Source organism: Sus scrofa, chromosome 9 (assembly GCF_054392235.1).
Source record: "Sus scrofa isolate SSC_HxYL_T2T_F1_AM1 chromosome 9, Sscrofa_HxYL_maternal_Yorkshire_Landrace_v2.0, whole genome shotgun sequence".
Lineage (NCBI taxonomy): Eukaryota > Metazoa > Chordata > Mammalia > Artiodactyla > Suidae > Sus > Sus scrofa.
Window position 1 is genome coordinate 109,468,008 of NC_139391.1, and position 13,344 is coordinate 109,481,351.

Consider the following 13,344-nt stretch of genomic DNA (forward strand, 5'->3'; position numbering starts at 1 on the left):
GAGAGGTAACAAGTCATTATTCAAGATGAATCTCTTAATTTTCTTTTGCGATTTCTAAACCCATTTCTTGGGTGGAAGGAATTTTTACTGTCTCTGTGTTGTTATAGATTTAGTTTCATTTAACTTTTTTATCTTTATGTTTTCTTGGATTTATATCAGCACTTTCAACTGTGTGGTTCCTTCTGGCTTTTATTCTTAATGAAGAACGAAATCCATCCTTGAATTATGAAATCTAGTTTATCTCAAGCAGTTGTTAACTTCAAAAACTCTTCACTACTCGGGTGCACATCAAAAATAAGCATTCCTTAGTAGCTACATGAATGTTGCATGTGATGATAATGGAGCAAGCTTTATGTTAGAGCATCACTCTTTCTACTTGTAAACCATGAACTATAAAGAAATAAATAGAGAAGTCCAGGAGATCAGCAGTCATCCACAAGCCCTTTCTCCCCCTCTTTTATAGACAGAATGTATATTAGTTTACTTGATTCTATCAAAAATATGCTAAATGCAGAAATAAGTCTTTCAGGGGGGGAATAGTGCCATACTTCCTAAAAACACAACTATTTCCCTCTCAGAGTTGCCCTTTCTAGATAAAAAGGATGATATGAAATTGCTAATTATACTTATAAAGCACGCTGCAGATAGAAAATGCCTTTACATGCACTCATTAATTTGGTGCCCTTGGCTGTTGTCTTTGTGACTTGTTAGATGTACACAGATCTCTGTCCCATTATGTTCACTTCAAACTTAATAGTAAAGATAGCTCAATATTAGACTAAGTTTTCTTTCCCTAGAGAATGAATTAAAATAACTGCCATGTTCTGCAAATACTTAATTCCCACCATCACCCAGAACGCTACATAGTCACTTTAGAATTCAAAGTTATATTGAGAACCTTTACCTTTCCAGATACCCTGTGAGCACATATAAGGAGAAGAAAATTCAGTGGAAAAGATAATAACAAAACCAGGAAAGTTTTCACTTGGCCCCTGAGACTTCTAACTCATGATCTCGTATGTGGACAGTTCTGAATTCGTGCTTTAGAAAGGATCAAGCAGAATTGTAGAAGAATATTCAACAGCTCTCAAAAAGGGTCTTTTCTTCTGGGTGGTTCAGTAAAATGTGGATGTCTGATCCCCTCCATCTAGGTCTTAATTAAAAGAAAGCATCATTTTCCACTCGATGTATTGGAAACACCTTAGTGAAACTGTTAATGGGAAAGAACATTAAAACAGGTCAATAGAAGGTTTAGGGACTATCCGTGTATAGCTTTTCTGTGTTTATCATCTTCTCTATTTGCATGTATTCAATGGTTTTTTTCCATCTGGTTCTGAAGGACTAAAGTCAGTAGCAGTTCATCTTATCAAATCAGAGAGGTCCAATAAAGGAGAAGAGAACATCAGGTCATATTTATGAAACATTTCACTCCTACCACACTTTTATTTCACAGTTGAAAGTCCCTTTCCTCGAACTCTGTGAAGGTATCAACAGGTGTTTCTAATTCTTAAACAATAGGGTCTATATAAAATCAGACCAGGATTTCTAAATGCTTTTATAAAATGCAATCAAACCTGAATATTTCTGAGAAATGGTAGGAGATTTACAGTTGTTGTACAATGTAGACTTTACTGTTTTCTATTATTTAACTCTTGGTAGAGTTAAAATTCGAAAATCTTAGGTTGAGGGAAGACCAATCAGTGGTTTTATATATTTGTATATGAACATATTTTCGCTAACCAGTAGTTTAGTGGTTTTAAGCACGTGTGATAACCAAAATGAAATATATCAATGTTACCTTCTATAGATCCTCAGGGAAGTGAGAGCTGATAAGAATATCTACAAGTTGCATGGCTACATTAATATGAATTTTCTCTAATTGAAACATTGTTTTTCATTATTAGGTTTTTTTCTGATAAAACTACCATGATGTCCCTTGATAACTATGGTCTCTTTTGGGTTGGTTCCAGGGTAATATAGTGAAACAAGAGGCAAGTCTGGCTCATGGAATTTTAGGCGGATGTATTAACTCCATGATGCCTTCTGGTCCTAGCAGATAATACCATACCTCAAGCCTTGGTTCGGAAATAGAAAACATTTGTACATTATGATAGAGGTTAAAGCACTATACACACTGTAATATCTTTTACAATCTTCTAGTTTTATGGTCTGCCAATCCTCCTAACAACCTAATCCTATAACAAGTAGCAGGAGCATTCGAGAAAGAATAAACCTGCAGATGTGGCGTATGCCCCCCGTTTGAAGAATTTTGTCCTAAAAGGTCTCATGTCTTGATCATCTCTTCTTTATGTGCCTTTTATAATTAATAACACACTTTGCCCATGTAACTGGAAGAGCTACCATCTGGGTCCAGTAAATAAGATACTGCTTAGATCCATGAGTCCTTCTCAACAACCACTCCAATGGATAATAAAACAAGAATCAGGATTAAGCACATTCCTGAACATATTACAGAAGGAAGGGAACTCCTTTCTAATTGTTCCATTGTACTCCACTCACATAGTCTTAAGATAAAATGGAACATCGGAGCCTGCAAAGCCATAAATTAACTGTCACAAAGGCACTACTTAAAGGGAAAACAGGGGGAGGTCCACAGAGGGACGTGTCCACCTCTGCCTTTTAAGATAAATTCCTCTGTTCCACGCCTCTCACCACATTGCATAAGGTTTTCCTTTTCCAAGCACGTAAAGATAATTTGAGAGAGGTCTAAGCAGAAACTGATTATAAATTGTGAGATGGCCAAATCTAGATAGAGTTTTGACACTTTCAACAAACAGAAGGCAACAGCTTTGAAGATGTGAGTGTTATCTCAGAAGGAACTTTTGTAAGCAAGAAAGTCAATCTACGGAGCTCCTTCTAAGTCCGGAATATTTTTTCATGAAAAAAAAAAAAAACCCCACTAAAAAAAGAGAAGTAAAAACTCCAAATGCCCAAATGACTTTATACAGGATTTGGCACATGCAAGAAGATTTAACTGCATACCCTGAACTTGGGGAGCCAGGCCTGCAGGCTGTGTGCTATCCCTGGTTCTGGGGATAATGGCAGAGGGCAGGTGTTCACTCTTGTTTGGGAGATCGGCAGCATGATTTCTAAGTGAGCCAACAACAGTAGGCATTTAACCTTGATATGCTGCTTAATTGCATATTTTAACACACTGAACTGTGAAGTCAATTTAATTATGTAAAATTAAAGTTTCATCCAGATAAAAAGGATGTGAAATGAAAGCTTCATTTTCAATTTCTTTCATTAATTGTGAAAGGATAAATAATTACATTTTCCAGAGCTCCTTTGCCACAAATATCTCTTTCCTTGTCAGACACCATTCATAAAGAGGGCTGTTTCTGCATTTGTGTGTATGGTCTTTGGAATTGCTTATCAGATAATTAGGTCCTCTCAAGAGCAGTTTTAAAGTCACTTTGTCTTCTAGCACTTTAACTGCAAATGAGAAAGCATGATTATCCATCAAGAGGTGACTCCAGCTACCATTTATTTATTAAGTGGTTTAAGCTCTTTTTAATGCTATAATAGGGGGAGTTAGTATAAGTTCATTTTACTTCAGTAACTAATTGGGAGATGCTCCAGGATTTTGATTTAAGGTGCCGTGCTGAGGTTTCATTGCAAGTGGCAGCGTGGTGTGTGGAAGGAGCTTGCGCTGCCCAGAGCTAGTGTGATATGACCTGAGGAGCCCTACATTCATATCTAAATTGTCCCGGAACTCAGCTTCCTTGTGCACAAAATGCAGGCTTGCCTAAAAGGCTCCTGAGGTTTCTTCCAGCTGTAAAATATTCCAATGTGAGGGACACCTTCAGAGATGTCCTTTAAGGATGCTCTGAAGGTGGTAAGAACTTCTACCCTCAGAGCAATGAATACCCTAAGGCTTTTAGGGACTTGTTAGCAATGCAGGGGCGACTAAGAAAATGGAAAGATACAGGTCAAGGGGAAGAAGGTCCAGGATGCCAAGGTATCTCTCTCTTGGCTATGGACCTCCCCATTGAACCTGCAGTCACAGCTCCCACTCATTCACTGCCAAGGGTATGAGTCAGGTTTAGAAGCTTGGTCCCAGGCAGAGGAGGCTCCTTACCACCCATTAGATTCCCATACTTCATGCAGTCCATGTGGACACCTTGACAGTGGCCAAGCCCCAGATCATAGACAACAACTTTGTTTCTGGTCTCACCTCTGGCACTTATTAGTCATGTGACTTTGAGCCACTCCCTTAACATCTCAGAGCCTCAGCTTCACCTTCTTTATTTTTTTTTTATTTTTTTTTTTATTTTTTTTTTTTTTGTCTTTTAGGGCCATACCTGCGGCATATGGAGGTTTCCAGGCTAGGGGTTGAATTGGAGCTATAGCCACCGGCCTACGCCACAGCCACAGCAACGAGGGATCTGAGCCGCGTCTGCAACCTACATCACAGCTCACAGCAACGCCAGTTCCTTAACCCACTGAGCAAGGCCAGGGCTCAAACCTGCATCCTCATGAATGCTAGTCGGGTTCATTAACCACTGAACCACAGCAGGAACTCCAGCTTCACTTTCTTTAAAATGGGAATGATAATAACACCCAGCCCTGCCTCCTCTGGAGGGTTGGAAGAATCTGATAAAGGCATGTGTGTGGAAGCAATTTATAGTCAATAATATCAATGTAAGCTTTGCATGTTGCTAATCATTTTTACTATGTTAACATTTTATTTGATTTTTGCAATAACCCCGTGAGATAGTTGCTATTATCCTAATTTTACACATCAGACACTGAGACTCATAAAAATTAAATATTTTAATTTTTCTCATTTCAGTCCTCCCATATCTTGGTAAGCCAGTTTTCAGAAAAACAAGTGCCCTGTTAGCTTCCAGAGTGACTAACTGGCTTTTTTTTTAAAGTATTGTTATAAACCCATGGCTTTTCAAATAGTTGATGTGATTACCTTCTCTGGGTAAATTAGTAGAATAGAAATTACCACATCAAAGTGTAAGCAAATTTAAACTTTCAGATACAGATTATCCCACTCCCCTCCAGAAAGGCTGTATCATTTCTAGATCCTTGCCAACACTGGAGTGGCCAGTTTTTAATTTTTAAAAACTCTACCAATCTGATGGCAAATTGATATCTTACTATTTCTATTCTTAGTTCTTTAGTTTCTAGTAAAGTTGCTCATCTTTCCATGTTATTGACATCTTTAAAACTTAGCAGTTGCCTGTCAATTACCTTTACCTATGTTCCTATTAGGATATTGGTCTTTTCTTACATTTTTTTATTATACCTGTCAACTTTTTCCTTGACAATTGATGATTTTTATTTGCTCAGAAAGGTCTCACCTACCTTAAGATTATAAAAATTCGTACCCATTTTTTTGGTGCCTCCCTATGGTTTTACAGTTGAGTTTAAATATTTGTTCCACATGTGGTATATTTTGTATAAGGAATGAAGCAAGGATGTAGCATTACCTTTTTCCAAATGTCTGACCAGTTTTCCCATTGCCATTGATTAAGTAAACTATGTTTCCCTCCCACCCTGAAAAAAAAGTTAAATATTTTGACTGATTTTCACAGCTGGGAGGAATGAATCCAAGGCTCAGACACAACTTTTTTTTACTCAAAATTTCAAGTTCTTCCAATTACACAACATGATGTAATCAATTCTTAATAGATGCCCATTCTGTTGCTTTCCACTTGAGCAGTCAATGCTGTGCAAGTTAGAATTTAGTCTTATTTTTGTTTGGTAGCTTTTAGATAATGTTTTTCCATGAAAAGTTTAATCATTGAGAACCGGGGATAGCCTTGATTTGAAACCCATCCTCTTTCTTGACTCTGGTACTTTATAAAAACCTAGTGGGATAAGATCAGAAAGCCTAGGGAAGAAAGTGTCTCCTACTGCTTTGAATTAAAACTTGAATGAGGCCATCGTGAACTGCCTGTTTCCCACTGGGGTGTGTGTTGAATGGAGTCCTTGTGGTCATCAAGGCATCTGAGAGTGTGCCTCTAAAAAACTGCACATATCCTGACACTTTTTCAGAAGGGCTCAAATCAGTCTGAGAGTTGGAGCAGACCTTAGTAGTTTTATATAGTTTTATATAGTAGTTTTACGTATTGGCGGCTTCTAACTCCTCTCCTCTCATTCTTTCATAAACTCACTCCATTCATGCTTTCACCTCAGCACTTCCCAGACTCTAACTTATGAAGGTCACTCCTAATCTCCTAATTGCTAAATGTCATAGTCAGTTGTCAGTTCTCGTATTGACTTACTAACAACCTTTTCATAGTTGACCACTGGCCCTGTCTTGAAAGTCTTTCCTTAGTTGGCTCCCAGTGACTGACCTTGCCTAGATTTCCTTTTGTCTGTGTGATGCTCTTTCTGTTCAGTCTCCACATGTCCCAGATAATCTTATCTATACTCTAAGGATTCCCAAGTCTCATCCACCTCTCACCTCTTCAATGAACTCTGGTCTCATATACCCAACAGCCTATTTGATACCTTTTTTTAATATCTAATTAGCCTCTCAAATGTAACATTTCCAAAACTGAGCTCCTAACCTTTCCCACAAAGCCTCATTTCCCCACAGGCTTCCTCATCTCAGTTCACAACAACTTTATCCTTCCAACTGTTCAAACGAAAAACTTGAATCATTCTGGACTCTTGTTTGGCTGTCATAACTCACATTTTGACCCATCCAAAAACTGTATCAGCTCTACCTTCAGAATATATTCAGAATCCTCCCAGTACTCACCCCCATCACTGGTGCCATCCTGGCCCAGGCCAAGTTTGATCAGAGCAGAGCCAGTGTGATCCTCTTAAAGAGTAGTTTGGACCATGCCATTCCTCAGCTCAAGACTCTATGATGACTGGATGCTCTCAGTCAGAGTCAAATCCAGAGATCTTTATCCTGGTCTACAAGACCCTGCATATCCACCTCCTTGGCCACTCTGACCTCCTCTCAGCTTTCCCCCATTTTTTCCCCTACCCTAGGCACATTCATGTCCTTGTTGTTTCTTAAACACTCCAGGGACAGTCCCATCTCAAGGCCTTTGCATTTGCTGTTTCCTCTGACTTAAAAGTTCTTCCTCAAAACCTCAGGGCTTTCTCTCTCATCTCTTTCAAGTCTTACCCAAATATCTCATTTTCAACGGGGCATTCCTTGGCCAATCTGTCTAAAAGGTTACATACACATGTATTGTATCTCATTCACTATATATTCTCTTTTTCTTGTTAATTGTCTCCCTCCAGAAAAGTTCCACAAAAGCAGGGATTTTTGTCTCTTTTGTTTACTACTCTAGCCTCAGTGCCTAGAATAATGCCTGGCATATATAAGTACTCAATGATTATCCATTGAATGAGTGCATTATTGAATGAATGAATGAATCTATTCTAATCTCTAACTCATGAAACAGTCATTCCATTATTGTATAGATCTGAACCTTAGAAAGTTTTTGTTTCTGTTAAGTTGAAATGTGCCTCCTTGGAATGCTCACCCATTTCTTGTCCCTCTTCTGCTTTAAACTGTTGACTTACTCAGAAACAGTTATCATGTCCATAATGGTGAAAGTTACATATTTACCAAGTGGCATCCTTCCCCACATCTTGCTGGGCATCTGGAGACACCCATGCAGTCAGTGCTGTCCACTCCCCACCCTAGGTACCACTGCAGAGTGCTACCCTGTTGGGGAGGAGAAGGGAGGGGACATCCAAAAGTGTGGAGCAAAGGAGAGAACTTCACAGAGTCCCTCATGGATGTGTTACTAGAGACTGTCTCCTTCAATTTACCCTCCATGTCTAGAAGTAACTTGGAAAACTTCTCCACCTGCAAGATTGACTCTAGTCCATCCAGCAAATACACATTGAAATCATGAATGTACCACAGTATGCTTGAAGAGAGAGCTCTCTCTTTGACTGGTACCCAACCACAAATGATACCCTCAAAGCCAGAATCTTCTTCTCAGCCTTTCCCAATCAGTAGACTTCCAGTCAGAAGTCGTTCAAGCATCTGAGGTCAAAAGCGGTACCGACTCTAAATGGCTGTCACATGCTCCATCATTATCCACTTTACTCCTATAGGCAAAATAATTTTGCATTTCAATAATTTTTTCTGTCCCAAGAAAGAATCTCTAGGTAAATATCAAACCAGCTAGAAGAAAGGAAGGAGGAGGGAGTTAAAAATAAAAAAGAAACTTTATAAAACAAAGTCATGATAGCCAAGATTTCAGTCAATGTTCCAGCCTAATTTGAAGTCTTGTGGTGTAGTTAACATTTACCTATTTCTCTCCTTTAACAGAACCATCATAAGATCTAAAAAAAAATAAGGAGTACCATAACACTTGTGAGGTCCCATCCAGGTTTATGGATTATGTTGCTTAATGCTAAATTACTGCTCTGTGACCAGTTCTTTGTAATTTTATCCTGTTAGGTCTAATTTCAGATCTATGCACTGGATAACTCAGGTAGTCACCCAGTCTTTGAGACTGATTAGTGATCCAGTATCTGTAAATTTGCTGGGTTTTTAACATGTAAGACAGACTCACTCATGAAAATAAACCTTATTTCAGGGCAAATCTCTTTACTTATAGTCTTCTCATCCATACACTTAAACTTCTAGACCTCAAAGAGACCTTTGAAAATGTTTTCTCCAGCATAAATAGACTCAAGCAGTTTTATTTTCTTTCTGTTTATCTAGTTTCCTAACAATGAGCCCCTCTTGCTTTTGTCTCATTCATGCTGAAGTCTGGTTCTTTTCCATGTGCCCTACCTGGACAAGAAGAGGTGCTAAGAGAAACATTAGTGTTCTTGACTTTAATTCTGTTTAAATCTTCTTGGATCTCAGTTTCCCTGTCCGGTTTTTTGTTTTCTTTTCTTTTCTTTTTAGGACTGCACATGTGGCATATAAATGTTCCCAGGCTAGGGGTTGAATCGAGCTGCCTGCAGCTCCCAGCCTACACCACAGCCACAGCAGTGCAGGATCTGAGCCTCATCTGCGACCTACACCACATCTCACAACAATGCCAGATCCTTAACCCACTGTGCAAGGCCAGGGATTGAACCCACGTACTAATGGATACTATTTGGGTTCATTTCCGCTGCACCACAACAGGGACTCCCCAGACCTATTTTTTTAATGTACATGAAACTCTGTTGGCAAGTGACATTTACGTTCTTGCTTACATGCTCAGTGATTGCATTGTGAAGTCAGAGAACCTGATACTTCACTTGCCCCTGGCAAAGGAGAAACATAGTTGTTTTGAACATCTGGAAGGGTGTGTAAGGATACAGTGCCAAGGAGATGCTGCTGAGATAAATAAATGTCTAGATTACTTGCAGAAATAAGTGTTGTCTCTTAGTACTTTATAAAATATGACCACCACCAGCCCCAAAAAAACCCTGCAAATTACATTTTTTTACTCTAGGTTCCTTGAGAGCAAGGACTATGTCTTATTTATCTGTTACCTATAGTTTTATAGTTCCCAAAACATAGTAATACTTAATAATTTTGAGCACTTGTTATAATTTTATTGAATCAATTACATGAAAAAATGTGCAAATATTTTTAAATTTTTATTATATTTGCACAACATTCATCACAACCCAATTTTGGAACATTTCCATCCCAAACCCCCAGTCAACCCCTCCCTCCCCCCAGCCTGATTCCTTTGGTAACCATAAGTTTTCAAAGTCTGTGAGTCTGTTTCTGTTCTGCAAATAAGTTCATTATATCCTCTTTTTAGATTTCACATATATGTGACATCACACGGTGTCTGTCCCTCACTGACTAACTTCACTTGGTATCATAATTTCTAGGTTCATCCATGTGGCTGCAAATGGTATTATTTCATTCTTTTTTATGGCTAATAATTCTTTTCTGTGTGTGTGTGTATCTCACATCTTTTTTGTCCATTCCTCTGTCAATAGATATTTAGCTTGCTTCCATATCTTGGCTATTGTATACAGTGCTGCAGTGAAAATTGGGGTAATGTATATTTTTGAGTTATGATTTTCTCAGGATAGATGCCCAGGAGTGGGATTGCTGGATTGTAAAGTAATTCTATTTTTAGTTTTTTGAGGCACCTCCATCTGTTTTCCATAGCGATTTCACCAGTTTACATTCCCAGCAATAGTGTAAGAGGGTTCCCTTTTCTCCACATCCTCTCCAGCATTTACTGTTTGTAGACTTTGATGATGGCCATTCTAGCTGTTGTAAAGTGGCACTTCGTAGTAGTTTTGATTTGCATTTCCCTAATAATTAGTGATATTGAGCATCTTTCCATGTGCTTTTTGGCCATCTGTATGTCTTCCTTGGAGATATATCTCTTTAGATCTTCTTCCCATTTTTTGCTGTATTTGTTTGTTTGTTTGTTTTTGATATTTAGCTGCAGGAAGTGTTTAAACATCTTGGAGATTAATCCCTCATCAGTCACTTCAATTGCAAATATTTTCTCCCATTCTGTGGGTTGTCTTTTCATTTTGTTTATGGTTTCCTTTGCTCTGCAAAAACTTTGAAGTTTAATTAGGTCCCACTTTGTTTATTTTGTTTTTATTTTCATTACTCCAGGAGGTGAATCTGAGAAGATATTGTATAAATATTTAATGTCCGCATTTAATATGTCTTCTGTACATGAAGCAGTTTGTCCCTTACTTCATGTATTGCGAAAGAAATAGATTTGCCTGCAGCTATACAAAGATGCGTATTTTCAAAGAATCAAAGAATGGCGTGGTAGAACAATTTATAGTAACTCTACCACCTTAGGCATATCCGTGCACCACTTTGGGCCTTATTTCAACAGCCACAAAAATGTTCTGTGCACTTGCTGTGTGCCAAGCGGTGGGCAAAACTATAGTATTCAACTCATCAAATATTTCTTCCATGTCTCACGTGTGCCAAGCCTTGCAACAGACACTGGGAGTTCCAAAGCGTGGGATGGGATTTGCCCACTGTCTCTGTGGGGAGAACATGTAGTACTGTAGGTAATAGGTTATATTTCTGAGGTCTGCGGTTTTACCAGGGCACTTTGTTGGTGCCACCTCTGTGTAGAGTGAATGCATGCCTGTCCCTGAGAGCAGCCTCACTCCAGTGCCAGTGAAAGATGATGCTGTAATAAGCAGAGATGGCTTCCCAAGGACACTTTGACATACTAGGTTTCATCTGCTGAGAGGCTTTAAAAAATCAGCTTGCAGAAAAACATCAGTGAGCCTGTTAGTATTAAATAAACAAAGGGGAACTCAGCTGTGGAGAAATGAGAAAATGCAGAAAAGGGGGTGGGAGCAGGAACAAGGGATGAGAGGAGAGCGGGGGAGTGTTCTCTTATTGCTAAAGCACTCCTTTTAGAGCAGCCTATAGAAAATCTGAAATCCAGAAATGGCTTTGGGGAGAAGGTGCCAACCTTATCAACCCTAAATCTTGTCTTTAGAGTTACTCAGCCAGCTGATCCCCAGCAAGTACTGTATTTATGCATTTTACTGACTCGTCTTTCTTGCATTACTGCACATGTAACCTGGGCCTCGGATTTGGTGGGGCAGAAATCAGTTTGGTCTGAGTAGATATCATGTCTCTTGCTTAATTTGACCATGTCACCTTTGATGATGTACCTAGAATAACCAAGAGGTGACATGTGAATTCTGGCAACTGCCATGTGATGCCCTCTGCAAATCGATGCACTGTCGAGCCCACCAGAGCAAGAGTGATGAGGTTGTCAAGGGATCTGGAGGGCTGACTTCAGCTGGAGAGAAAAGCAGCTGTGGTGTTGGTGTCAGCCACCCCAACACCTGTTCTGACAGTGCTACTAGACAGGCACTATAGCATCTGCTATAGCCGTTATAGCATCATTGGTGGGAAGCTGGACACAGCCCTTCCTAGCGGCCGGTAAGGTTGCCGGAAGGAGAGCTCTGACCCGCAGCCCTTACAAGGGGGCAGCTTCTCCAAAGAAGATCTAAAACACTGTCTTTGTCCCAGAGAAGGTGATAAGCCCAAAAGAAGTCACGGGAGCAAACTCCACCTACTGGCCTGATAACTTGTCATGTCAGAGGCTGGCCTTTTGGTGCCAATGTACAAAAAGAATCCGGATGTTCTCTGATTGTCTAGACAGGAGAAGTGCAATTGTTTGGGTTCTGGGAGATTTATTTCCAACTCACCCATTTAAAAAAAGGAAAAAAGGGAAAATATCATTTCCTGACCTTGAAAAGGACAGCTCAAAGATGCTATGTAGATCTGGGAGTTCCCATTGTGGTGCAGTGGAAAAGAATTCGACTAGGAACCATGAGGATGAAGGTTCAGTCCCTGCTCTCGCTCAGTGGGTTAAGGATCTGACATTGCTGTGATCTGTGGTTTAGTTCGCAGATGCAGCTTGGATCCAGCATTGCTATGGCTGTGGTGTAGGCTAGCAGCTGTAGCTCTGATTCAACCCCTAGCCTGGGAACTTCCATATGCCACAAGTGTGGCCCTAAAAAGCAAAAAAAAAAAAAAAAAAAAAAAAAAAGAAGGTGTTATGTAGATCAGTACACAGTAGCAAATTACCAGGTGACACTGTCTTGAATTCTCTTTTTTAGGAAAATCCTCTAAAAGCCTAAGTAACCATTTTTTATTTGGTAGGTTTAGGGGGTTTTCTGGTTTTTTTTTAATAAACTTGAGAAAAGTTTTAGTAATTGGCTACATTCAGATGTAGGGTGAATGACTAATTCTATCCTCTCATCTATATTGGTGGGGTAGGGGGTGTTAAACTAAAGAAATGTTGAAATAAAATCACAGAGTGAGGACATTTGGAGCCAGAGATCACTTGGTGCTTTACAACCACCTGGGGAGCTTTAAAATAGGTTCCGGGAGTCAGGAGTTCCCGTCGTGGCGCAGCAGAAATGAATCTGACTAGGAACCATGAGGTTGCAAATTTAATCCCTGGCCTCACTCAGTGGGTTAAGGATCCAGCGTTTCCGTGAGCTGTGGTGTAAGTCACAGATGTGGCTCGGATCCCGCGTTGCTGTGGCTACAACTCCGATTCGACCCCTAGCCTGGGAACCTCCATATGCCGTGAGTGTGGTCCTAAAAAGCAAAAAAAAAAAAAAAAAAAAAAAGGTTCCAGGAGTTCCCTTGTGGCACGGTGGGTTAAGGATCTGACATTGACACTGCGGTGGCTCAGGTCACTGCTGTAGTTGTGCGATTTCGATCCCTGGCCTGAGAAATTCCACGTGCTGTGGGCACAGCCAAAATAAAGTATATATTCCAGTGCTTGGATGCCATTGCAGAGATTCTAGTTCACTTGGCATTAGGTAGATCTAGGTATGAGAACTCCCCAGGAGAATTCAGGGATGAGAACCAGTGGGTTCACCCAACAGCTTCATTTTACTGAGCCA

At 39.8% G+C, this 13,344-nt stretch overlaps 2 protein-coding genes across 4 annotated transcripts in view; one reads left to right on the plus strand and one right to left on the minus strand.

The window, feature by feature from the left end:
* Positions 1 to 13,344, minus strand: part of ORC5 (origin recognition complex subunit 5) — a 1,223,002-nt gene that overhangs the window by 662,713 nt on the left and 546,945 nt on the right. The gene's annotated exons all lie outside the window — the stretch shown is intronic.
* Positions 1 to 13,344, plus strand: part of LHFPL3 (LHFPL tetraspan subfamily member 3) — a 552,997-nt gene that overhangs the window by 384,387 nt on the left and 155,266 nt on the right. The window lies entirely within an intron of this gene.